This window comes from Mobula hypostoma, chromosome 5 (assembly GCF_963921235.1).
Source record: "Mobula hypostoma chromosome 5, sMobHyp1.1, whole genome shotgun sequence".
In the NCBI taxonomy this organism is placed as follows: Eukaryota; Metazoa; Chordata; class Chondrichthyes; order Myliobatiformes; family Myliobatidae; genus Mobula; species Mobula hypostoma.
Genome location: NC_086101.1, coordinates 119382436 through 119405020, shown reverse-complemented (window position 1 = coordinate 119405020; position 22585 = coordinate 119382436). Strand labels below are relative to the sequence as shown.

Below are 22585 nucleotides of genomic sequence, written 5' to 3'. Positions count from 1 at the left end.
CATAGCGAGGTAGGTGGTGATGTCAGGGTTATCTTATGGGGAGAGAGGTCTGTTCAATTGGCTGGTAACAGTGGGACAGACGTTGTCCTTGAGACTGGTGGAACGTGCTGTCAGCTTCTTTTATACCTGCTGCTCATTGGGAGAGGAGGGTGTCTGGCCAGGGTGGGTGGACTCTTTGAATAGATTGGCCACTTTAATGAGAAAGCGAGAAATGCTAGACAGATGGAGGGGAGGCCGGTTTGCAGGATGCGATGAGCTGTGTCCACTAAGGACAGTATGAAAGACTATGTATCTCGGTTCATGCGACATTACGAACCCAATACCAGTTCTAATCCATCTGCAGTGTAGTCAGATAGTCCTGCGCCGAGTTTGCCTGATACCTCCCCTCACTGGGAAGAGACTGCACTGCTGTTGTGTGGACTGTCCCTTTAAGAGGTCTGGATTTGGTATTCCGAAGCCGGAGCTGTGTCGGATTTGCACGGGAATTACAGGCAGTTGAGCTGTGCTGGATTGGGGTTGCCTGGCAACGGGCAGGAGCCGGTGGCCTGTTTGTGTCGGACAGGGTGTCGGGTGCTGTCCCCGATTCACCGTAACCCGCTGCCCCCGGGCACCCTCCCCACCGGGCCGCACCAATCGCCTGGCGACGGGGTTCTGCTGCGGCACTTGTACCGAGGTAGGCGGAGTTTAGACAAGGCCACCCGGGGACGTGCTGACAAACGCGTCTGCAGCCGGCTCTGGCAATCTCTCTGTATTGCCGTGTGTGTATATATATTTCTCTCTTTCTCTCTCTCTCTCTCTCTCTCTCTCTCTCTCTCTCTCTCTCTCTCTCTCTCTCTCTCTCTCTCTCTCTCTCTCTCTCTCTCTCTCTCTCTCTCTCTCTCTCTCTCTCTCTCTCTCTCTCTCTCTCTCTCTCTCTCTCTATATATATATATATATATATATATATATATATATATATATATACACACACACACATATGCAGTGTATCAGTGTGTGTATGCATATGTGTTGTATATCTGTGTGTGTATCACTGTGGATCAGGGTGTGTGTTTTGGTGTACGTGTTTGGTGTACGCACTCATTCACTCTGTTTATGTTTGACTAGACTTCTCTCTCAGTAGCTCCCTGTCCCTCTCCAATCTCCCGCACTCCCCCAACCCCCACACCCTCTCCTGTTCTCCCACCACCCCTCCCCCTCACCCCGCTCTCCCCTTCCGCCCCCTCCTCCCCCACCCCTCCTCTCCCCTCACCCTTCCTTCCTCCTCCTCTCTCTCCCCCCCACCTCCCGAACTGCGTTCCCAACGCCCTGCTGGGACGACCCAGTGGATGGATGGAGAGCATTTCCCTTCTCCTCTGCTCTCTCCCTTGCACCTACCCGGCGCCTCCCATCCGCTCTACTGTCCCACAGGAGGGACATCAGACTCAGCGCTCAGTTCAACTCCCATCTGTCCCTCGCTACCTCCCCTTCCAGCCTCCTCAACTGCTTTTTATAATCTCTATACTGGGGCTTGAACCCACAACCCTCCTGATTCAGCACCGACACTGATGGGGGGGGGGGAAGAGAGAGAGAGCTCAGGTGGTGAGTGATGGTCCGAACTGAGTCGAACTCCCTCCCCACTACCAAGAGCTCAGTGGTTCCCAGAGAGAGTTTTTAAGTCAGTAGAGAGCAGACAAGGTGTTACGGGGGGGGGGGGGAGTGAATCGCCTCAAAGGTTCAAGATGGGCATGTGGCTACCTGAGCCACTGCTCCACAGACCAATATCTCCCAACCATTTGGAAACTCCTCCCTTCTCCAAGACAGATCCTTTTAATAGCTCTGCGGTAACTATGTTTAGCCGAGAGAGGGGGATGAGAGAGAAGCCGCAGGGATTTTTTTTTAGCCAACCATCATTCTAATTCCAATCCTCCTGCCACAGATATGTTTAATTTTAACAATCTGACAGTTATTTACAAGGAGATTTTTTTTATTCCTCCCAGTGAGCAGTAGACAGTTGGGCATTTATAGACGGCCAATTTTCCAGCCTTCAACGCATGTGCAATTTAACCACCAACAGAGAGGCCACAGTTAGGAGGGAGTCCAGGGTCAACAGTAGCCCCAGCTTTATATAGCCCCCCTCCAACTAAAAAAACATAGAGGCACTTCCCAGGAAGGTTGGTGCCAGAAGCTCGGGGTGTCAAGCCAAATGAGAGATGAATGCAGGCGGCAGAAGTGTATTGGGAAAGCATAAAGATTTGCAGATGCCGGGAATCCTGAACCGAGCTGGGAAATGTTTGGAGAGGCAGAGTTAAAGGTTCAGGTGGTTGTATCGGAAACAGAGTCCGGTTTAATATCACTGACGTTTATCGGGAAGTTTGTTGTGTGGCAGCAGCAGTACAGAGCAAGGTGTAGAATTACTATTCGGTTAAAAAAAATGAATACAGTTTGCAAACGGAGAATAGTGAGGTAGTGTTCATGGACCGTTCAGAAATATGATGACTTGGGGGGGTGGGGGGAAGAAGCTGTTTCTAAAATGTTGAGCTTGGGTCTTCAGGCTCCGTGTTACAACCAAAAGAAAAATAGCTGGATTTGCTTAGCACTTGAGTGCAAGGGTTTATTAGGTGTGTCAAAAATCAAACTTACAAAAAAATTAGCAAAAATAGTGAAAAGAAAACTGCCAATATTTACAAAAAAATCTAGCAGAAAGAACAATAATGGCTATTTTTGTCCAGTGTGAACTGCTGGCAGCCCGGAACTCTCTCCCCTACTGAGGACAATCTGCTCCTTCTTTAGACTCTCGGACATACCACCTTCAGTTACTCACAAAGTTAACTTAAGACTACACATGAATTAGAATATGATTCACCCCACAATGCAGTTACAATCATATTGCAAAATAAACAGAGGTAACTACCTTAAATACAGTGTACAAACAAGATGAGGAGGAATTTCTTCGGGCAGAGAGTGGTGAATCTGTGGAATTCATCACCACAGGCAGCTGTGGAGGCCAAGTCATGGAGTATATTTAAGGCAAGAGGTTGATAGGCTCCTGATTAGTCAGGGCAGGAAAGGATACAGGGAGTAGGCAGGAGATTGGTGCTGAGAGGGAATTGGATCAGCCATGATGAAATGACAGAGCAGACTCGATGGGCCGAATGGCCTAATTCTGCTCCTATGTCTTATGATCTTATAGTCAAACAACACATACAAATTTACACATCCCAATTACTAAAGGAATGGAATATCCTGCCATGTAGAGTGGGAAAGGCACCATAAACTCAAACTGAGCACACCAGATAAGTTTATGAGAATACACCGGGGGAAGACATTGGCGTGCAACAATGGCAGCAGAATAATGTGTGTGTGTGTGTGTGTGTGTGTGTGTGTAAGGAGCATGTTCTCTGTCACACCTCTGTACTATATTATAACTGTGGGATGCTAAAACAAATTAGTTCTGGTTGGGCACCATCCATGCTGAAACGTTTACCATTGCGGGTATAGTTGTTCCAGCGGTACTGGCCAGCTCTGTCACAAGCAGGAAAGGCAAGTTATCTGAAATTGAGCAAGTGACAAGACCTTGTTTCAAAGGAGAGTCGAGACAGATTGTCAGCTGGAAGTGCGGGCACATCGGGGGAGGCAGGTGGGGCAGGCCAGGAGGTTCCTGAGACCTGGGGGGGGGGTGCCCTAAATGAGAGGAGAGGGAGAACCATCTCTCTCCACCCTTCACCTGAGCTCACCTGATTTACTGGGATGTTCGTTATCCCACTGTGTAATATCTGGGGATCTGGAATCCCTGCTGGATTGTCTGTGTTGGCTGTGGGGAGATCACATTGCCCTCTCTGCTGACCGTAGAACCAGTGACATGGTCACACCTCTCTCTGACCAGAGCAGAAGCTTCCAGATACACAAAATAATGGGAGACTGGAAATGCCAGAAACACACAGTAGGTCAGGCAGCATAAAAGAAGGGAGGAATAGGAATTAATGTTGCAGATTTGTAAGCTCCTGTTGGAAGGTTGCCGATTTGAAACATTAACTTTTTTTTTCTTTATGGATGCAACCAAAGTACTTTCAGTGAATTTATCAAAGATCCCAGAGTTCTTAAAATACTCTTCATTGAAGTGTCAACAGAACAGAAGATGCTGGAAACACTCAGCAGGTCCGGCAGTATCCACAGAGAGAGAAACAGTTGCCATTTCAGGTCAGAAAGACTCCATCAAAACACTACCAACTGTTTGACGTGACGTAGTCCCTCTGCTTCTCTCTCCACAGGCGCTGCCTGACTTGCTGAGTACTTTGGCCATGACCTGGTTTTATTTCAGATTTCTGGCATCTGTGGGTTTTTATTTTCTTGAAGTGTGTGGTACAAGGGGCGATCGGAATGGAGCTGACGGAGACGCAGGGAGGAATTAAATGGGATATTTAGGGTTAGTGTGAATGGGAGATACGCGACGTAATGGACGTAGTGACTAAATGAAGCAGCCATTTTCACAAACTGCATCCTTTGCACTGTTTGTTTATAACTTTATTTTTGTCTTGTGCTGTACTGCTACTGCAAAACAACACATTTCACAACGTATGAGCCATTTCTCACAGAGCACTGCAGCAGAGAAACAGGCTCTGTGATCCATTTCGTCCCTGTCGATCTGATCTGCCTAGTGCCAGTGACCTGCACTGGGACCATAGCCCTCCGTACCTCTCTCATCCACGTACATATCCAAACTTCCCTTAGACGTTAAAATGGAATCCACATCCATTCCTTCCTCTAGGAGCTTGTTCCACACTCTCACCACCCTCTGAGTGAAGCAGTTCCCTTAAACATTTCACCTTTCACCCTTAACCGATAACCTCCACCCAACCTCAGTGGAAAAAGCCTGCTCATACACCTCTCATAATTTTGTATACTTCCATAAAATATCCCCTCATTCTCCTTCTCTCCAGGGAAAAAAAGTCCTCAGCTATTCAGCCTTTCCCTAGAACTCAGGTCCCAGCAACATCCTTGTAAATTTTCACTGTTTGGAATTTTATTGATATTTTTCCGGTAGGTAGATGATGATAGACCTGATTCTGAATATCCAGGTAATCTGTTTCTCAGTGAGTTTGGTTAGAGGATTAGTCTTAAACCAGCACACCACCACTAGATCCTGTGCACCCTGGCAGTTCCAGATCTCTCACTTCGGATCAATCGGCAGATGAGCTAGAAACCAGCTCCCCCCAACTCTGCAGCACTCCCTCGGTACCAGGCTGCAAGTGGTTGCCTGAAAGTTTGGGCTGAGGAAACGGGAGCAAGGGTAGTCACGATCCATTCTATCCAAACCTCTCTGCTGTTCACCAGGATCAGGGCTGCTAAGCTACCTCAGTGCTCTTGTGGTACGTTATCCTCTCTTCCCTTGATTCATAGCATCAAACAGCACAAGAACAAGCCTTTCAGCCCATCAAATCCAGAATCAGGTTTAATAGCACCAGCGTACATTGTGAAATTCGGGCAGATGGAGCTCATCAGCTCAGTTAGGAGAAGGGAAACTGATCTCAAACCTTCGCTGCCTTGCGACTATTCCCACTCATGGGGAAGGCTTCAGGGGTAAACCCCAAGGGGAAAAATCCGGAGCTGGAGTCCCTAAGGCAGTCCTAGGTTGAGTTTGACGTTGACTGGCATCTCCTGTGAATTCTGCTGGTGTCAAACTTTAGATTCCTTTAGATTCATTCGATGTGTGGCAGGGGCCTGCTACATGGGCAACCGCTTTCTCTCTGTATTATACTGCCCTGGCTTTCATATCTAGATAGCTAGGATGCAGCATTCATGGTTGACTCTGACCTACAGAGGCCTCTCCGTGTTATGAGATTAGTTGTTCTGTGACAGCATAGATACGAGGGGTGATTGATAAGTTCATGGCCTACAGTAGAAGGAATCATTTAGTTTTCAACATAGCCCTTCCTACATTTACACACTTAGTCCAGCGGTCATGAAGCATTTGGATCCCTTCTTTGTAGCAGGGGTGATTGATAAGTTCGTGGCCTAAGGTAGGAGATGAGTTATTGACTTCAGACTTTCTGCATTTTCACTGAAAGAGTTGAACTGCACGTGCATGTAATGAGAGCGTCTTGGACCTCCAGGTGGTCCACAGCAGGGGTGATTGATAAGTTTGTGGCCTAAAGTAGAAGGCGATGAGTTATACAGCTCTCGTTACATGCTCATAAAATGCAGAAAGTTTGAAGTTAATAACTCATCTCCTTCTACCTTAGGCCACATACTTATCAATAACCCCTGCTGTGGACCACTTCTGGAGGTCCAAGATGCCGACTTCTACAAAGAAGGGTCCGTCTGCTCCACAACTGCTGGACGAAGTGTGTAAATGTAGGAAAAATAAATGTGCTAGGCTAGGCCACGAACTTATCAATCTAAACAATATATTAAAATAAAAATATATTAAAAATAAATTAAATAAGAGTGCAAAAAGAAAAAAGAATAGTGAGTTATGTTCCATGGGTTCATTGTCCATTCAGAAATCTGACAGTAGGAGCTGTTCCTGAAAGGTTGAGTGTGTGCGTGTGCACGTGTGTGTGTCTGTGCCTTCAGGCTCCTGTACCTCCTTCCTGATGGTAACAGTGAGAAGAGGGAATCAACGCTAAGTAATCCTGCATCGGGCGGATCAACACACCGACCCTGGGGAACAGAACACACAGACGAGAGGTGTGAAACAGACATAGACACACACACACACACACACACACACACACACACACACACACACACAGCACCGGAGGTTGGGATCGAACCCTGTTGTCTGAAGCTCTGTGGGGCAGTGACTCTATCCACTACACCATCTGTGCCAGTCAGTAATATGCTGAGATCTCTGCTTGATATGAACTTGCAGTAGATTCGAATAGAATAGGTGCAATAGAACTGGTAATACTGAGTAAAGGAATAACAAATTTTAATTTATTTCTGAAAGATAAGTAATTGCTACAACTCTGAGGGATTGAACTTGTATGTGTGTCAATTTAGCAGGGTAATTGGTATTTTGGTTCGAAGTGTTTTTGAGTATAAAGCCTTTACTGAACCGTTGTCCAGATTTGACAGCATTGTGTACAGTGTCCGGTGGCCTTATTTATCTTGGAAAGATTTACTGGCTTTAAGTGGATGCAGTAAATATCAACGAGGTTGCTTCCTGCATTAAGAGGGCCTTCCTCAGACAGAGATTGATAGTATGCAAACACCAAGTGTTGCTCTGTGCTGTCCCCCGCTGTTGTGAAAGAGGGGCCTCTGGCCTCATTGCCATTGCAATATCCTATTCAGTCAGACTCCCTGCACTACTTGTCCTTAATGGAACAGTTTCTTTTGACGACAGATCCATCGGGTGGTCTTCAGCACGGAACATCCTGTGGGAGAAGGACAATGGTTCCTGTGGAGCAGTTCCCCAAGGAGTCTGTCCAAACCTTCTGGCAGAATGCCCCGTAGGCACCTCACTGGGCTGGCAGTGAGATGGACTCTCCACATCGGAGCCTTCCTGTGCGGTCGGATTCTCACTCCAGATGCACGCGGTCCTTGGGACGGCTGTAATCAGGGTGAGGTGATCACCCGCCCTCTGTGGTCAAATGCAAATGTAAATAAATTGCAATAAATAATGGGAACATGAGATAATGAGATAAAGAGTCCTTAAAGTGAGATCATTGGTTGTGGGAAACATCTCAATGGATGGCCAAGTGAATGCAATTATCCACTTTTATTCAAGAACCTGATGGCTGAGGGGTAGTAGTTGTTCTTGAATCTGGTGATGTGAGTCCTGAGGCTCTTGTACCTTTTACCTGATGGCAGCAGTGAGAAAAGAGCATGACCTGGATGGTGGGGGTCTCTGATGACGGATGCTGCTTTCCTACGACAGCGTTTCATGTAGGGGTGCTCAATGGGGGAGGTTTAGCTGTGTTGCACTGGGCCAAATCCATTACCTTTTGTAAGGTTTTCTGTTAAGAGTTCCACCAACACTTTGAGTGTGTTCCTCAAGGTTTCCAGCATCCGCAGATCTCGTGTGCAAAGTCTAGTGATGAAGTTGCAGAGAGAGTGTGGACAAGTAAAATGCTGCAGCAAGGTAGACGGGGAGATTAGGACTTCATGAGGGTAGGTAAGAAGAATGTTGGTGGTGCCCGTTGGCACAGCAGGTAGAGCCCTTGGCACAGCGGGTAGAGCCATTGCCTCACAGGGCCACGGGTTTGATCCTGACCTCCGGTGGGGAGGAGGGGAGTATGCACATTCTCCCTGTGACCCCGTGGCGGTCCCCTGGGTTCCTCCCACTTCCCAACCATGTGCAGAGTCAGCGGGTTAACCGGCTCCCCCCTCCCCTCGCCCAGTGTGAGGGGCCGAATCTGGGTGAGTTCACGGGAACATGGGGAGAACCTTTGATTGATGCTAGCTGTCTGAGGCTGTGCCCCCTGAAGGTGCATCCGTATTGGGAGAGATGTCTCCTCTGCTCAGTAGATTTTAAATCACTGGTTTTCATAAACTCGGGAGAGCGAAGGTCCAACGTTCAGCCTGTTTAATCTTTCCTCACCAGTCAAACCACCATCGCCAGGAATCGACCTGGCCCCTGTGGAGCTGGGCTGGCAGGCCAAATACCACCTTCAGCTGCTCTCTCAAATGAGCTGCTGACAAGCACTAGCAGGGAATGAGGGAGACGAGGGAGTGGGGGAAGTGCTGACACAACTTGCGGCAGATAACCAACAGTGCGAGGGAGACCCCAGATCATTCACTGCCCCTACCTTCTCTCCCCCACAACACCGTCCCATGGTCCACTGTCCCCTCTTATCAGATTCCTTCTTCAGCCCTTTCCCACCCATCACCTTCACCTGGTCTCACCTATCACCTCCCAGTGTCTCACTTCATCCCCAACCCACCCACCTGCCCCCTCACCTGGTCTCACCTATCACATTCCAGTGTCTCACATCACACCTTCCCCCTCACGTATCCCCCACCCACCCACCTTCCCCCTCACCTGGTCTCACCTATCACCTCCCAGTGTCTCACTTCATCCCCCACCCACCCACCCACCTGCCCCCTCACCTGGTCTCACCTATCACATTCCAGTTTGACCTCCTTCCCCTCTCCTCACCTTATTCTGGCATCTTCCCCTTCCTTGCCAGTCCGGAAGAAGTGTCCCGGCCGGAAACATCGACTGCTTATTCATTTCCACAGATGCTGCCTGACCTGCTGAGTTCCTGCAGCGTTCTGTGTGAGTGACCCTCCTGCACCACCCCAGGTTCCAGTTGGTCAGGTGTTTGTGGGGGGGGGGGCAATGGAAGAAGAGGACATCTATTTGTAGACTGCTGGGGGTGGGGTGAAATCCATGGAAAGACGCTCCATTGGGAGCATTCCTGTAAGGCCAGTGAGATGCTGGCTCTCAGCGTGCTCCCGGACCGTAAACGTACCCAGAATTGAGATCGATAGTGCAGAATCTGCTCTCTCGGGAGATATGTGACGGTGGTATAAAATCCATACAAATAAAAGCCACGTTCAGGAACACGTTTGTGATCTGTACCAGGCTGTTAACTCTTTGCTTTCACTGTTTTCAAATTCTTGTTTTGAACATCAGAAGAAGAATCAGGTTTATCATCAGTGATATGTGCTCAGTGACTACTTTATCAGGAGCAGCTGTCACCTGCTTATTAATACAAATATCTAACCAGCCAATCAGGTGGCAGCAACGCAGTGAGTAAAAGCATGCGGACATGGTCAAGAGGTTCAGTTATTGTTCAGACCAAATGTCAGAATGGGGAAGAAATGTGATCTGAGTGACTCTCAGAATCAGATTTAATATCTCCAGCATATGTCGTGAAATTTGTTGTCTTAACAGCAGCAGCAGTATAATGAAATACATAATAAAGAGAAAAAACAATTACAGTAAGTATATATACAGTATATTAAGTAGTTAAATTAAATGAGTATTGCACAAAAAAGTGAGGTAGTGTTCATGTCCATTCAGAAATCCGATGGCAGAGGGGAAGAAGCTGGCCCTGAATTGTTGCGGAATTGTTGGTGCCAGACTGGGTGGTTTGAGTATCTCAGAACTCGCACAACAGTCTCTAGAGCAGGGAGCAGGAGTTCCCAAGCTGGGGTCCACAGACTTCTTTGGTTAATGGTGAGGCTCACTGGCATAAAAATGATTGGGAGTCCCTGGTCTTGAGTTTACAGAGGATGGTGCAAAAAGCGAAAAAAAAAGAAATCCAGTGGGTGGCATTTCTGTGGAAAAATGCCTTGTTATTGAGAGAGGTCAGAGGAGAATGGTTAGATTGGTCTGATCTGACAGGAAGGTCACTTTGCAGTTTTTCAAAAACAGATTTATTATTTCTATGATGTAAAATATGTTGTTTTGTGACAGCAATGTAAAGACCAAAAAAACCCCCATAAATTACAAGAAATAAAGTGAGTTGGTGTTCACGGATTCATGGACTGTTCCGGAATCTGATGGCGGAGGGAAAGAAACTGTTCCTAAAATGCTGAGCGTGGGTCTTCGGGCTCCCGTGGCTCCCTTGCCTCCTCTCTGAGTGTAGCGATGAGAAAAGGGCGTGTCCCAACGGTGAGGGTCCTTAATGATGGGTACTACCTTCTTGAGGTACTGCCTTTTGAAGACATCCTCGATGAAGAGGAGGGTTGTGCCTGTGATGGAATGGACTGAGTCTATGACCCTCTTTAGGTCCTGTGCATTGGAGCCTCCATACAAAGCGGTGAACACTCTCCATCATTCACCTGTGGTAAACTGCCGCAACACTGCTGGTGTTTAGGGCAGCAATGAAGGCCCTCCATCTCTGGCAGTGTTCAGGGCTTCCTTCATCATGTCAGTAGCTTCCTCTCGGTTTTCACTACAGTCAGTCACGCAGATCCCGGGTGGAGACTCAGGAATACCGTCACACTTAGAGGATGAACGATTCTTCATTGCTGTTTCTGTAACAGTTGTGTTTTACCAGTCAGGTCGTTAGCCCTGAGCTAAACCTCCCCCCCTGCCGCCCCCCAACCTGGAGGACTGGTGGATGACTATTAGTCTGACCTATACCCTTTGACCTGTTTGGCATGGGTGACCCTACCAAAAGCCAAAGCACAAGGTCCTGACTCCAGCCAGTGTAGCTCTCTGGGTCACTGAGGCCCGCAAGCCTCCAAACCCTACGACAAGGTTGTGGTCCTCTCGGAAGATCATTCATCTGTAGAAATTTGTGCTGTACCAAATCTGCTGAAACTCCTAATGCAGCAGAGCCACCGGCTCTATTGAGGTAGAATCAAGTCAAACAGTAACAATGCAGAATAAAGTTCGAAGGTGGAGGGGACACCTGACAGAAATGTATAAAATTACTAGAGGTGTAGATAGGGTAGGTAGTCTTTTAACCAGGATGGAAATAGCAGGTATGAGCAGGCACGCACTTCAAGTTGAAGGGAGAAAGTTTAAAGGAAATTTGCGGGCAAGTTCTTCACACAGAGGGTGGTGGGTGCCTGGAATTTGCTGCCAGGGGAGGTGGTGGAAGTGTTTACGAGGGTGTTAAGCAGATGCACGAATGTGCAGGGGATGAAGGGAAAGAGACCATGTGCTAGAAGGTGGGTCTAGTATAATTTGGCATCATGATTAGCACAAACTGTGGGCCAAATGGCCTGTTCCTGTTTTATGTTCTAATGCCTAGATGTGACACCATCAGCAATATATTAGCTGGCTTGAGAGAGCTTTAAAGCTGCAGATTGGGCTGGTAGAGAGGTGGGAAGGGAAGCTGTAAGATGCAAAATGCGGCAGATGCTATTAATTTCTGCTAATCTCCGAATTCTGCTCGTATACCCAGTGGTCGTATTCAGGGCATGAAGAGATATGGGAGGAAGGCAGGAGATTGGGGTTGAGAGGAAAAATGTATCAGCCATGATGAAATGGCAAAGCAGACTTGATGGGCCAAATGGCCTAATTCTGCTTCTATATCTGACAGTCTAGATTACCCAGCTGGTCAGGCAGCATCTGTGGGCGGGGAGAGAGAGAGAGAAACAGAGTTGGAGGTTCAATATTTTTCCCCAGAATTTTGTGGGGCGCCACAGTAGCGTAACGCTTAGCATGACACTATTACATCTCAGGGCGCCGGAGTTCAGAGGTCAATCCCGGTGACCTCTGTAAGCAAGTTTGTAGGTCCTTCCCGTGAGTGTGGGTTTCCTCCGGGTGCTCTGGTGTCCTCCCACAGTCCAAAGACGTACCAGCTAGTAGGTTAACTGGTCATTGAAAATTGTGGTGAGATTAGGCCAGGGTTAGATAGGTGGGTTGTGGGCGGCACGACTCAAAGGTCCAGAAGGGACTGTTCCCAGCCGTATCGCTAGGTAAGTAAGTAAAAGATACAAAAGACTTGAAGTGGTTGAATTCAGTGTTGAGTCCTGAGGGCAGTAGAGGATCCAGTCAGAAAGTGAGGGGTTGTCCCCCCGTCTTTGTTCTCACAGCTGTGCCCCATTCCCAATACCTGTCCATCCGTCAGAAACATACGACAGTGCCGGCGGGGGGTGGGGGGTGGGGTCACAGGAACAGTGGCGGTGGGAGAGCGAGTGTGGAGGAGAGGGTGTCCCCCAGCCACCCTCATTGACACAGTGAGTGGGTCAGCTCGGCCCGGCCTCTGGCTCGCTGTCGTGGGTGGGTGGGTGGTGTGGGCTGGGGGAGAAACACCCCATCCCCACCTGGCAGAAAATACCTGCAAGCCCTGCAGGCAGCCAGCAAATGTCACCTTGAACCCATACACGCCCTTGGTCCGTACATACCGCATGCCTGTAATTCAGGCAGTGCTCTGCAGACAGCAGAGATTTTGTGGGCAGATTGACCTCTAGGTTTATAAATTTGCAGCAATTCTGCACAGGAATTGGTTTCTTATTGTCGCATGTACCAAGGTGCAGTGAGAAACAAGTCTTGTTTGCCATTCATACAGATCAAATCATTGCTACCAGGCATTGACTTTATACAAGATAGAACTGTGACAGGTTGGAGAATTCTGAAAATATTCATCAACACGAGAGATTCTGCAGACACTGGAAATCTTCAGAGCTGGAAAGGAAGGGGGAAGAAAACAGAATAAGAAGGTTGGGGGAAAGGGAAGGAGGAAAAAGTGATGGGTGGGACCAGGCGAGGGGGAAGGTCGGTGGGCAGGGAGAGGGTGGGGATAATGTAGGAAGATAGGAGGTGTAGAACATAGAAGAAAGAGTTTGATAGAGGGCAGTGGGCACCACCATATCACAGCTCAGGGTGTCGGAGTTCAGAGTTCAATTCCGGCACCATCTGTAAGGAGCACACACAACATGCTGGAGGAACTGCAGTTCAGGCAGTATCTGTGGAAAAGATTCTTGTGCCAAGTTCTTCCGGCATGTTGTGTGTGTTGCTTTGGATTTCCAGCATCCGCAGACTCTCTCCTGTTGGTGATGCTCTCTGTAAGGAGTTTGTACGTTCTACTGGTGATCGCGTGTGTTTCCTTCGGGTGCTCCAGTTTCCTCCCACAGTCCAAAGAGGTACCGGCTAGTAGGTTAATTGGTCGTTGTAGATTGTCCCATGATTGGGCTAGGATTAAATCGGTGGGTTGCTGGGCGTTGTGGCTCGTTGGGCCAGAAGGGTCTGTTCGACACTATATCTCAATAAACCAAATAAAAATATGAGTTTCAGTTGCAAAGAGGGGCCAGTGCAGTCGAGGCTCACGTAGGCTTGCTTCCCTGGCAGGCCCACCACCCACTGAACCCCAGATTGGGACCAGAATTTGGCCTCTTCCCGCAGTTCTGTGATGTAGGGGCATCTGTCAAAGTGGCCATTGCTGACGCCAGTCCTGTGGGGAGTGTAGAAACTGGAATTGGTTTATTATTGTCACATGTAGTGAGACAGGGCGGAAAGCTGTCCACACCGTTCACACAGATCAGATCATTACACAGTGCATTGAGGTAGAACAAGGTAAAACAATAACAATGCAGAATAAAGCGTAGCAACTACAGAGAGAGTGCAGTGCAGGTAAAGAAACAAGTTCAAGGTTATAACAAGACAGGTTGTGAGGTCACTAGTTTTTTAACAGAGAGGTAGAAGCTGTTCCTGGCACAGATCACTGGTAGGTAGCTGAACCTGTGGTTGAGGAGGTAGGAGGGAAACAGTTCTTCACCCGGAGGGTGGTGACAGACTGGAATTTGTTGCCTGAATGGATACAGGATACGTCCTTTCATCCCAATGAAATGTCAGAGGCTGAATGAAAACAGCAGGGCAGACAGCTTTTCTGGTCGAGGCATCGAACAGAACGCGAGGTCAGCAAGTTAATGCCAGACTGGGTAAAATAATAGTCAGACTGTGCTCGAGGGCCCCGTCAATTGTCTTGTCGTTATAATACCGGAATATCGGATTTACACTGGGGACTTCTGCAGGAGTGGAGAGCGTTAACTTCAGGAAGGGTAGGATGGGGGAGCAGTTCGCAATACACACGCTCCTGTTTACATTAATGGTACTGAGATCGAAAGGATTGAGGCTTCAAGTTCCTCGAAATGAATATCACCAACCACCAAAAGATCTCACCAATGCCTCTACTTCCCCAGGAGGTATTTCCCTTTCAACCCTCACCAATTTTTTTTTTATCAACGTACATTATGCAACACAAGCTCTTCACTGTCCTCGGTACCCGACAATAATGAACCAATTCCAGTTAACTGAGAGCAAAGATAGGAGAGGTGGGGGTGTTTACTGTGGAACAGAGGGGTCCACAGTAACTGTGTAACTGAGGTGTTTCAGCTTGTCAGGAGGTCCTGGCAGAGTGAATGAAAACGAGATCATTGGAGGGGCAGGGGCAGATGTAAACGTGGGAGGTGAGGGGTATGCTGAGGGATAAGAGGGTGTTGGAGGAGTTGCACCTGAAAGGGAAGTGGAGGCAGAGGCTAGACCATCATCAAGGGCCCCCACCATCTAGGGCATGCTGTCTTTCCCCTGCTTCCAATGGACCAAAGGTGCGGGAGCCACAAGTCCCATACCACCAGGCTCAAGAACAGTTATTGCCCTTCAACCATCAGGTCCTATGGCCTGCTCCCCCTGCTCCGGGCTTCGTGCCTGGGGGCTCCGCGATGATATGTTCTGCTGTGTGCTTAACTGAGGCTGGGGTTGTGACCTGCTCTGAACTTTGTGTAATGGACTCACTTTCATTCTGAATAGTGTTGCTTGCTTTCAATATTTTCACGATTTGTGTTTTTTTTCTTTCTCTGCACATTGGGTGTTTGTTGGTCTTTTTTACAATGGGATCTTTTGAGTTTCTTGTTTTGTGGCTGCCTATAGAGGAGATGAATAGGGTTGTATAACTTATACATATTTTGATAATATACTTCAAACTTTCTGTTGCCATGCACGTGTATAAGTTGGGTTTTGGAGACTTGCACCCTCTTTTTCTCCCACCTCTTACGCACTTGCGTAAATTCCCGAGAAAGTGAATCTCAGGGTGGCATATGGTGACGTATACGTACTTTGATAATGTGTACTTTGAACTTTTGGGTATTGTGCGGATGCAGTGAGTCTGGGAGGAGATCAAAAGGTGTTCAGCAGGGAACCCTTTCGTAACCAGCTCACCCAGTGCAGCCGTGTCTGTGTGTGTTAAAATGTACACACATGCTTGTGTGTCTGCCTGTATATACACACGTGTGTGCATGTGTGTAGTTGTATATAGGTGTACATGCACGTGCATGTGTGTGTGTGCGCATAAGCAACATATCTGTGTGTGCAAGTGTGAGTGTGGAAGCTTATACACTCGGTAGCCACTTTATTAGCTACAGGAGTGGAACCCAGTGTGGTCTTCTGCTGCTGTAGACCATCCTGTTCAATGTTCAACATGTGTGTTCAGAGATGCTCCTCTGCACGCCACTGTTGTAACACTTGGTTATTTGAGTTACTGTCACCTTCCTGTCAGCTTGAACCAGTCTGGCCATTCTCCTCTGACCTCTCTCATTGACAAGGTGTTTTCACCCACAGAACTGCCTATCACTGGATGTTTTCTGTTTTTAGCACCATTCTCTGTAAACTCTAGAGATCGTTGTGTGTGAAAATCCCAGGAGATCAGCAGTTTCTGAGATACTCAAACCACCCCATCTGGCACCAACAAGCATTCCACCGTCAATGTCACTTAGATCCCATCTCTTCCCCATTCTGATGTTTGGTCTGAAAAACAGCTCAACCTCTTGACCACGTCTGCATGCTTTTATGCATTGAGTTGCTGGCCACATGATTGACTGATTAGATACTTAGATTATTGGGAAGGTGTAGTGGTGTATCTAATAAAAAGGCCACTGGTGTATGTTTGCACTTATGTATTCACATACATGTATGTATGTGCATGTGTAATGTACTTCTATTTGTGTTTGCATGTATACATGCAAGTGTGTCTGTGTGCGAGTGTTAGTATGCATGGTCGTGTGTGTGTGTGTATGAATGTCAGTGGGTCAAAATGTTTGTATGCTTGTCAGTGTCGGTGCATCTGTGTGTGTGGCAGTGTTTCTGTATTTGTGTATGAATGTGTATTTGTGTGAGTGTGTGTATTTGCGTGAGTATATGAGTGCGTCTGTATCTGTGTGTGTGAGTGACTGCATTTGTGTGTGTGTGTGTGTGTGTGTGTGAGAGCGCCAGCTGGGTTGTGTTGAATGTCCGTGTTCTAACCATATTTCTGGTCCACAGCCCAAAACCAGTGTGCGGTTACGTAGCCAGGCAGAGTTGAGGAGGAGGTGAGGGTTGGTTGGAGGTCTGTGGGGGAGGTTGGGTACCAGAGTGAGTGCCGACAACATTCTGATGCTGAGATAATAGCACCTGTGTGAGAACAGAACTTTGGGGGTCGGGGGGGAGGGTGGTGGGGATTTTCACCACACAGTCTCACTGAACCACACTCGATACGGCAGCCAGTCTCGTGTGGCAGCTGGAAACAAAGCAAATTTTCATCTGCAACTATCGAGTGCCAGTGAGTGTGTCAGTTTAACACCAGTTAATGTCATGCCCAGCAAGTGTGTGATGGGACAGTGCAGAGGGAGCTTCACTCTGTGTCTGACCCTGGGAGTGTGTGATGGGACAGTGTAGAGGGAGCTTCACTCTGTGTCTGACCCTGGGAGTGTGTGATGGGACAGTGTAGAGGGAGCTTCACTCTGTGTCTGACCCTGGGAGTGTGTGATGGGACAGTGTAGAGGGAGCTTCACTCTGTGTCTGACCCTGGGAGTGTGTGATGGGACAGTGTAGAGGGAGCTTCACTCTGTGTCTGACCCTGGGAGTGTGTGATGGGACAGTGTAGAGGGAGCTTCACTCTGTGTCTGACCCTGGGAGTGTGTGATGGGACAGTGTAGAGGGAGCTTCATTCTGTGTCTGACCCTGGGAGTGTGTGATGGGACAGTGTAGAGGGAGCTTCACTCTGTGTCTGACCCTGGGAGTGTGTGATGGGACAGTGTAGAGGGAGCTTCATTCTGTGTCTGACCCTGGGAGTGTGTGATGGGACAGTGTAGAGGGAGCTTCACTTTGTGTCTGAGCATGTGTCTTTACCCATCGTGTCTCTGACTCTCCCCTTGTGCACTAACTGACCCTCTCTCTCCCTGCTCCCCCAGAACCATGCCACCGTTGTGGCGAATGCTGTGCGGAGAAATGCTGGAGCCATCCCTCTACCAATGGTGAGTAACCTGTTGCCCTTTCAGTGTCTCTGGTTATGGTTGCTGATGGCTATTGTTTGGATCCTTGGCTTAGGATTTGATGTTGAAATGTGTCTGCACTCTCCTGGGCTTCCTGGAACCCAGGGATGGGACGCTGGGTGACTCAAGCATTAAGTGAGCTTCATCCTCTCCTGGGAGGGAACATGGTATCCTTCAGAGCTGCAGCGTCTCTGTAGGCCTGGCATAGCTCAGAGAGGCAGAAGAAGGCAACACCCACCTACTGTGCCCGCCCCTGTCCTGGTGTTGGTGTGGACCTTGGACGGTTTTTGTTCAATTCATCCTGCAGCTGTAGGCGAGGGTGGTCTGCATGGATGTCAGTATCGTTTCTGATCAGCTTCCACGTGGCAGGCTGCTGTGCCAAGGCAGATCGCATGGGATCCAGGGAGAGAGCGCTGGCTGGCTGCACTGTTGGCCTGATGTAGCAAGCAGAACGTGGCACCTGAGGATTGGTTTTCACACTGGAGGCCCGGGACTGGGGTCCTGTCTCAGGGCTCGGTGTAGGTCCTGCTGCAGTTTGTCATCCATAGAAATGGTTTGGATGAGAATATGCAAAATATTGTCAGCATTTGAGTCAGAGTCAGAGTTATCATCACTAACAAAATTAAAGATGTTGTGCCAACCATTTAACCCACTGTGAGGTCAATCTGACCCTTCCCTCCTATGCAGCCCTTAATTTTTCTATCATCTTGAAGAGTCTCTGAAGTGCTGCTTAAAATAATATCACAATCAGCTGGAGCTGTTCTGCCACTCAGTCTGGTTATGGTTTGGTCATACCGGGGAGAATCCCAACTACAGTATCATTCATTCATTCTGGGCCGTGTCAGTATGACGTGGGCAGTCATGGTCTTTCCATGACCATATAGTTCTTGGCAAATTTTTCTGCAGAATTGTTTTGCCCATTGCCTTTTTCTGGGCAGTGTCTTTACAAGACGGGTGACCAGAGCCATTATTCAGAGATTGTCTGCCTGGCGTCAGTGGTCGCATAACTAGGTCTTGTGATGTGCACCAGCTGCTCATATGACCATCCACCACCTGCTTCCATGGCTTCACGTGATCCTGATCTGGGGTGGGGTGGGGTGGCTAACCAGGTGCTGCACCTTGCCCAAGGGTGACCTGCAGGCTAGCAGAGGGAAGGAGCACCTCACACCTCCTTTGGATGGAAACATATCTCCACCCCACCAGCGCCACTAAATCGTGACAATTGTTGTTTTCGAGCAGCAGTACAATGCAAGACATAAAAATTGCCATAGGTTATAATAAGAAATCTTAAAAATTCAGACTAATACTGCAAAGAGGGGGCTTTCTTTGAGGGGTGATTGAGACCTTTGACATTGAGTTTTCTGAGGTAGAGCTTCTGTGTGGATGAGTCACAGATTAGAATCAGGTTTAATATCATGGCATATGTTGTGAAATTTGTTAACTTTTGCGGCAGCAGTACAATGCAAGACAATAATACAGAAAAAAATAGATAAATGAATCATAGGAAGTATATATATTAAAGTAGAAATGAAAAAAAAGTAGTGAGGTAGTGTTCATGGGTTCGATGTCCATTCAGAAATCGGATGGCTGAGGGGAAGAAGCTAAATGTGTGCCTTCAGGCTTCTGTACCTCCTCCCTGATGGGAGGAATGAGAAGAGAGCATGACCTGGGTGATGGGGGTCCTTAATGATGGATGCCAGCTTTCTGAGGCACCGTTCCTTGAAGATGTCTTGGTTTCTACAGATCACCGATGTTTGTTATTTTGTGGCAGCCATACAGTAAAATGCAGGAACAGTGAGATAGTGTTGATGGGCTGTAGAGAAATCTGTTTGCAGAGGGGAAGAAACTATTCCTACATTGAGTGAGGTTTTTCAGGCTCCTGTACTTCTTTTCTGATGGTAGAAACACCAAGCAGGCAAGTCCCGGACACGAAATTAGTTGTTACCATTGACGTTGAAGATGGTTATCAGGATTTGCAGAGGAATCTTGTAGATTTGCAGATGGGTAGGTGAGCTGAGGAATAGCAAATGAAGGATTATTCTCAATATAGGGGTGGAATTCTGGGTCCGAGCTTTCACAGTCAGTGTTGGGGCCCCGAGGAGTGTTGTAAAAATGAATTAACCCAGGAGTATGAGTACACGGTTCCCAGAAAGAGGAGTCACAGCTAGGCAGGGTGCTGAAGGAGGGATTTTACACGCAGCCCTTCATCAGTCAGCAGTTATGATATCATGTGCCTATTGTACAAGATGTCGGTAAGATCACTTTCAGAATATTTGTTCCGTTTTGGTCGCCCTAGTACAGGAAAGCTGCTAATGAGTTGGAAAGTTGCAGAGGAGACTTAACAAAGATGTTGCCAGGACTTGAGGGATTGACTTGGAGTCTGGGCAGGTTGAGACCTCGTAGGAGAATGAGGGGTGTCCTTGCAGACGATCAGATGCTCGAAGTTTTTGAACAACTCAGAGTCGGACTGTGGTCGGGCATGGCAGGGAGAGTTTTCTTCCTTCTCCTGTCTGCATGAGATGTGGGACTTTCGAGAGACTTTGAACTTTTTTTTACCGTGCTCATGGCCTGTTCTTCATCAAGTTACGGTATTGCTTGTACTGTCGTAACTATATGTTATAATTATGTGATTTTTGTCAGTCGTTCAGTCTTGGTCTGTCCTGTGTTTCTGTGATATCACACCGGAGGAATATTGTATCATTTCTTGATGCATGCATTACTAAATGACAGTAAAAGAGGACTGCGTGTCCTCATAATCTAATCTAATCTAAAATCATGGGAGACATCGATGGGTGAGGGTACAGTCAATTCCCAGGCCTGGGAACGTGTAGGAGAATAAGGGGTGACCTTACAGAGCTCCATAAAATCATGAGGCCATCGATAGGGTGAATACTCAGTCATTCCCCAGCACTGGGGAATCAAGAACTGGAGGGCACAGGTTTGAGATGAGAGAGGAGAGATTTAATAGGAACCTGAGGGACAAGTTTCTCACCCAGAGGGTGGTCCATAAATGGAACGAGCTGCCAGAGGAAGTGGCTTAGGGCAGGTACATGAGTAACATTTAGAAGACAGTTGGACAGGTACACGAATGGAAAAGGTCTAGAGCAGCAGTTCCCAACCTGGGGTGCATGGACTCCTTGCTTAATGGCATAAAGAAGGTTGGGAAACACTGATTTAGAGGGATACAGGCCAAACCCAGACAAATAGGACGAGCTTGGCTGGGAACTGGGAATCTTGCACAGGATAGATCAGAAGGGCTGAAGGGCCTGTGTCTGTGCTCTAACACTGTGTTGGGACCATGGGCTTCTGCCAGCATTTATTGCCCTTGCAATTTTCCCCACTCCTTCACCACCCCCCCCCCCACTACCTGAAACCATCAACTCCTGTAGTAAAAACTCCCGATTCAGTGCAAGGTCGTAATGCAAGCAGGGCAGGAGTGCGGCTGATACACAGGATTATTTGGTAATAATTCTCTGCCAAGGAGTTCAAAGGTCACCCAATTTCAATGGATGGTTGGGAGCAAAACCCGGAGCCACGGTTTTCCTGTTGGATTACGGGTGGCCGGTGGACTGCGACGGCTCTCCCGCTTGATCTGATTGGGCACTAAAGGCTGAGTCAGCCACACGGGGGAGAAGAGAGGAGGGAGGCTTTAAATTAGAACAGAAAACTTGACATGAGACACTGATGGGGGTGGGGGGGGGAGAGGAGAGGAGAGAGGCTGTAAATTAGAATGGAGAATCCAACTTGAGCCACATTCGGGAGAGACGTAATTTGCTGCCGGTGGTGATGGGGTGAGGGAAGGTGCTGGTTTGTCCGCAGTCTTGCGAAAGGTGACGTTAATGAGGCCTATCTGTCAGTCAGCCTGTGGTGGGACCTGGAGTTTCTCACAGCGGAGCTGGTTTCTGTATACAGTTGTGTTGTGTTCTGCCTGTACTCTCTGTGGGTGCTCAAACCAAAGAACCGTGCAACCTGTTAACTCTTCGAGTCTCGTACTGCCTTCCGACGGGAAGGTCCCGGCTTCTGGGGCGATAGCATTGGAACTTTGTCAGGGATGAGCAGGCAGAGAGGTGAAACAGTGGGTGGAGGATGGGGGCAGGGGAGGCAATTGGCAGCAACATCCACAACTTTGAGGAGAGGCAAAAGCTCTTGCTAGTGGCTGGGTGGGGCATTGCCGGGGGAGAGTGAGGGCCTGTGGCCGTGGGTTGAGAGGGAGGGGGAGGGGTTTGGGAGGGAAGTGTTGGCAGAGGAGCGGAGAGGGCAAGTGTTGGAGTGTAGGGATTAGGAGAATAGGGAGGGGGGATTGTGAGGGAAGAGGTGGCAGGTGAGGCAGAGAGGGGAGGGGAGCAGGGGTGGAGAGGAGAGGAGGATCAGGGTGTGGTGGGAGGGGAAGCGGAGGTGGGGGGCATTGTTAGAAGGAGATGGGGACAGAGGGTGGGGTTTTCTGGAAGTGAGATGCGTGTGTGTAGGGTAGGTAGTATGGCAGGATGTTGGGAAGTGAGGTGCACAGACGGTTGGAGTCAATGAGCGACACCAGTGTGACCTCCATTGCCTTAGGTAAATCACGGGGATGAGGGGGCTCTGAAGAGGTGGGAGAGGGATTTGGAGAGGTATGAGGCAGTTTTGGGCTGGTGAGAGAGGGTTTCAGAAAGCAATGAGGCGGTTCTTAGAGGTAGGAGAGGGTTTCGGAGAGGGATGATGGGGTTCTGGAGAGGTGGGAGAGGGTTTCAGAGAGTGGTGAGGGGGTTCTGGAGAGGTGGGAGAGGGTTTCTGAGAGGGATGAGAGGATTCTGGAGAGGCAAGAGAGGGATGAGGGGTTTCTGAGAGGGATGAGGGAATTCTGGAGAGGTGGGAGAGGGTTTCAGAGAGGGGTGGGGGGTTCTGTAGAGGTAAGAGAGGGTTTCGGAGAGGGATGAGAGGATTCCGGAGAGGCAAGAGAGGGATGAGGGGTTTCTGAGAG

The 22585-nt window shown here is 48.5% G+C and overlaps 1 protein-coding gene across 2 annotated transcripts in view; it reads left to right on the top strand.

The window, feature by feature from the left end:
• The window catches only part of LOC134346970 (lysine-specific demethylase 6B-like), a 235795-nt gene that overhangs the window by 66894 nt on the left and 146316 nt on the right, over positions 1–22585 (top strand). The window contains exons 1-2 of one of the 2 annotated variants that reach the window (XM_063048891.1): positions 451–673; positions 17548–17610. The gene's annotated coding sequence lies outside the window, so the exon portion shown is untranslated. Of the gene's footprint in view, positions 1–450; positions 674–17547; positions 17611–22585 lie in introns of those variants that run through there. The other variant, XM_063048889.1, reaches the window with a different exon arrangement.